This window comes from Arachis stenosperma, chromosome 9 (genome assembly GCF_014773155.1).
Source record: "Arachis stenosperma cultivar V10309 chromosome 9, arast.V10309.gnm1.PFL2, whole genome shotgun sequence".
In the NCBI taxonomy this organism is placed as follows: domain Eukaryota; kingdom Viridiplantae; phylum Streptophyta; class Magnoliopsida; order Fabales; family Fabaceae; genus Arachis; species Arachis stenosperma.
The window spans coordinates 132,422,794-132,427,977 of record NC_080385.1 but is presented as its reverse complement, the minus strand read 5'-3'; positions in this window follow the sequence as shown (position 1 = coordinate 132,427,977).

Below are 5,184 nucleotides of genomic sequence, written 5' to 3'. Positions count from 1 at the left end.
AACTCAGCCTGCGAAGCTAAGGCTGGCCGGAGAATATTTACATATATATGTACATAACCCAAAGTCCCAAAATGACACATACATAAAACCCTAGTTCTCCAGAATAAACAAGAATTTATAAGGAGAATCTATATAAATACATATATTAAAAGGATCAAAAGAAAACCCCAAAAATACCCACTCCACTGTAGAAGCTCCAGACGCTTAGGAAGGTACCGCTCGACCTGCATCTGAAAAATAATAACATAGTATGGAGTGAGAACCGAAGGTTCTCAACATGGTAAAGATGCCACACATATAAGATATAAGGTCCTGGGAATGCCAGAGGAAATCCTTGGATGCCGACACTCAGATATAAAGCTTAAGGAATTAAACCAAAACCATAATTGGGTGGTCTTCTAAGAATATCTAAGCCAAGCTTAAACTTAACCTTAACACTAAGTCTTTCCACCTTTCCTCCGTTCCTCCATCTCTGGTGAGATTTCAAAGACAGACAAACAGACAAATGCAAGAACAGATAGGAAACAAGTAGTGCAAGTAGCAAAGATAGTAGTTAATATAATATATTCAATTAGGCATTCCCAATTAATGCATAGCAAATAAAGCAAACAATATACGCATGATGTATGCCTATCCTATGGTTGATGAGGCTCATCTGTCAGTTATCAAGCTAACTCGACAAGTCCGGCTGTTAAACCATGGACTGTCCCTCGACGTGCATCCCTAAGAATCTATGCATAGCTTTTTCTCAAATATATAAAATAGCTTTTTTCTAGTGAATTTGCATTTGAATTTCTAAGTTTAATCAAGATTTAAATATCTTTTAGCCACTATGGATACTACTTTGAGTTGTTTGCAATTTTGTTTATTTCAGGTAGCATTTGGTTGGATTTGATGGAGTTTCTGTAGAAAAAGAGAAGAAAGTGAATGATGCTGTCAACCCTGACCTTCCTGCACTCTAACATAAACAACTCAAGTTACAGAGGTTCAATCGACGTGATTTCAGTGCCATTGAAAGCTAACTTTCAGATTTTTCCAACGATGTATAATAGTCTACACTTCCTTTCCAGAGACTCGGCCTTGGTGGTGCCAAACTTGGGATTCTCCAAGTTAGGCGCCAAAGGAAGACTTCCACGAGAGTTCCTTGCTGCATAGGTGGTGCCTAACTTGGCTTTTCCCAAGTTAGGCACCAGGACAAGGGAAAGCCTCCAAATGCACACTGCTAAGGTGGTGCCTAACTTGAAGTTTCTCAAGTTAGGTGCCAGGACAACTCTCAACACTCAATTCGGTTCGACCAGGCTCAAGTTAGGTGCCACACCCTCCCAAGTTAGGCGCCAGGTCAAGCAATGCACGCCCAATTCTTGCTACCTCCTCCAAGTCCAACTCCATCATCTCAAGTTAGGCGCCACTCCTATGAAAGGCAATGGTCCCCACTCATCTATCAAGGCCTACACGAAGATCTCATTCATTTTGGTTAAAACATTTATTCTAATTATAATTAGGAAAATATATTATTTAAATTTAGAAAATATATTTTATATTAATTAGGATTTGATATAAAAAGGAAAAGAATTAGCCCTTCGGGCTCCTCTCTTCTCTTCTACCTTATTCTGCATTTTACAGTTTTACAGAATCCTTATTTTCTCTCTGAACCATGAGCAACTAAACCTCCACTGTTAAGGTTAGGAACTCTGTTTCTTCTATGGATTAATACTATTACTTTTCTATTTTAACTTATGTATTGATTTCAATTTCAAGAATTATTTTCGTTCTTTATCTTATGAATCTGGGTGGAACGGAAGTATGACCTGATTCTATTTGAGTTCTTGTAAAACTTGGAAAAGCTCTTTGCTTGAACAACAGCTTGAAAATAACTTCTCCTAAATTCCTAATCATCTGAACTTAACGGGATATGTGACATATAATCCTCTTATATTTAGATAATTAGGATTTCTGTGGCATATAAACTTGAATTGAACTTAACACTCTAAATGGAATCAAGTGACCAAGGAATTGGCAGTTGATGAAGGTTAGAGGAGACTAAAAAGGTCTAAATAATTAGGGTTTAGTCATATATAGTTTTCCATGAATTGAATATTGCATGATTAAAATAGTTGGTAAGAAAAGTTAATCCGGAAAATAAATATCTCTGAAACCTTGACTGTTTTACTCATATATTTTACAACCCGTTTACTACTTGCTTTCTGATTTCCTAAATTGACTGTTTAATGCAATTGAGATTCAAACACTCTTTTCTTCTTGTCTAACTAAGTAAATCATTCAATCATTGTTGGTTAGTCCATCAATCCTCGTAGGATCGACCCTCACTCACCTGAGGTATTACTTGGTACGACCTGGTGCACTTGCCGGTTAGTTTTTGGGTTATAAATTCTGTACCAAGTTTTTGGCGCCGTTGCTGGGGATTGACTGTGATTGAGAATAATTAGTTGTTTTATTGCTTAGATTAGGCATTTTAGGTTTAATTTTATTTAATTATTGCTCCTTAATTTTCGAAAATTCTACTTAGTATTTTTCCTTAATTTATGAAATTAAGCTTGGTGTTACATAGTTAATTTTAATTTAATTTTCTTGTTCATTTTATTTTATATATTTCAAAATTTCTAGCCTTATTTTTATTATAATTTTTGAAAATATCTTGCCTTGATTGTTTAGTGTTTTATTTTATTTCTTTACACAGGTTATCTCACTGGAAATTCTCTATATTCTGACGTAGAGAATCCCACTTTTCTTGTTTTCTGTCTGTTTATGAAAAGGAATAGAGGCAAGGAACCTCTTTCAGATTTTGATCCTGAACCTAAAAGGACTTTGAGGCGGCGCTTGCAACAAGCTAGACTTTACAAGGCTAGTGAAAGTCTGAGTGAGACTTTTGAAAAAGAAGCTGCAGAGTCCACTATGGATCATAATCGTGCTGTTAATGCCAATGTGGCAATCCCGAACGAGAATGACAAAAATAGAAGAGTATTTGGCTCATACATTGCTCCCAATCCAGATCTCTATGGTAAAAGTATTGTGGTGCCTCCTATAGCAGCAAACAATTTTGAACTGCAGCCTCAGTTAGTTACTCTTGTGCAGCAAAATTGTCAATATCACAGACTCCCACAGGAAGATCCAAATCAATTTATTTCTAATTTTCTGCAAATTTATGATACTATGAAAATGAATGGGGTGAATCCCAAGGTTTACAAACTCATGCTCTTTCCATTTGCTGTGAGAAATAGAGCAAAGCTGTGACTAGATTCTCAACCCAAGGAGAGCCTGGACATTTGGGATAAGGTAGTCACTGGATTTTTGTCTAAATTCTTCCCACAACAGAAGTTGACTAAGCTAAGGGTGGAGGTTCAGACCTTCAGGCAAAGAGATGGCGAGACCCTCTATGAAGCCTAGGAGAGGTACAAATTGCTGACCAGGCAATGTCCTCCTGACATGTTTTCTAAATAGACTCAGCTGGAGATCTTGTACGAGGGCTGATGAGCGGATGATTTGTATACTTTTTGGCATTGTTTTTAGTATGTTTTTGATATGATCTAGTTAGTTTTTAGTATATTTTTATTAGTTTTTAGTTAAAATTCACTTTTCTGGACTTTACTATGAGTTTGTGTGTTTTTCTGTGATTTCAGGTATTTTCTGGCTGAAATTGAGGGACCTGAGCAAAAATCTGATCCAGAGACTCAAAAGGACTGCAGATGCTGTTGGATTCTGACCTCCCTGCACTCGAAGTGGATTTTCTGGAGCTACAGAAGCCCAATTGGCGCGCTCTCAACGGCGTTGGAAAGTAGACATCCTGGGCTTTCCAGCAATATATAATAGTCCATACTTTGTTCAAGATTTGATGGCCCAAACCGGCGTTCAAAGTCACCTCAAGGAATTCCAGCGTTAAACGCCGGAACTGGCACCTAATTGGGAGTTAAACGCCCAAACTGGCACTAAAGCTGGCGTTTAACTCCAAGGAGAGTCTCTACACGAAATTTCTTCATTGCTCAGCCCAAGCACACACCAAGTGGGCCCGGAAGTGGATTTTTATGTCATTTACTCATCTATGTACTAGTTTTCTATAAGTAGGACCTTTTACGATTGTATTAAAAACATCTTGGTAGCTATCTTTGAGTTTTACGCTATCTTAGATCATTGGGAGGCTGGCCATTCGGCCATGCCTAGACCTTATGCTTATGTATTTTCAACGGTGGAGTTTCTACACACCATAGATTAAGGTGTGGAGCTCTGCTGTACCTCGAGTATTAATGCAATTACTATTGTTCTTCCATTCAATTCCGCTTGTTCTTTATCCAAGATATCACTTGTTCTTCAACATGATGAAGGTGATGATTGACGCCCATCACCATTCTCACCCATGAACAAGGTGACTGACAACCATTCTTGTTCTACAAGCATCTGAGGCTTAGTGAATATCTCTTGGATTCCTGATTGCACGATGCATGGTTGATCGCCTGACAACCGAGTGCTCGCCTGACAAACGAGCCAGCCATTCCGTGAGATCAGAGTCTTCGTGGTATAGGCAAGAACTGATGGCAGCATTCAAGAGAATCCGGAAGGTCTAACCTTGTCTGTGGTATTCTGAGTAGGATTCAATGATTGAATGACTGTGACGTGCTTCAAACCTGTAACCTACTGGGCGTTAGTGACAGACGCAAAAGAGTTATTCTATTCCGGTAGGGGAGGGAACCAAACCGGTGATTGGCAGCACTGTGACAGAGTGTGTGCATTAGCTTTCACTGCGCGGATGGGAGGTAGCTGCTGACAACAGTGAAACCTTACACGAGCTTGCCATGGAAAGGAGTAAGAAAGGACTGGATGAAGGCATTAGGAAAGCAGAGAGACGGAAGGGAAGGCATCTTCATACACTTGTCTGAAGCTCTTACACCAATGAATTACATAAGTATCTCTATCCTTATCTTTTATGTTATTTTCGCTCATCACCATATACATCTGAGTTTGCCTGACTAAGATTTACAAGATGACCATAGCTTGCTTCAATACTAACAATCTCCGTGGGATCGACCCTTACTCACGTAAGGTTTATTACTTGGACGACCCAGTGCACTTGCTGGTTAGTTGTGCGAAGTTGTGTAATGCCATGGTATTGAGCCACCAAGTTCTTGGAGCCATTACCGGGGATTATTTGAGTTGTGAAAAAGTATTGTTCAC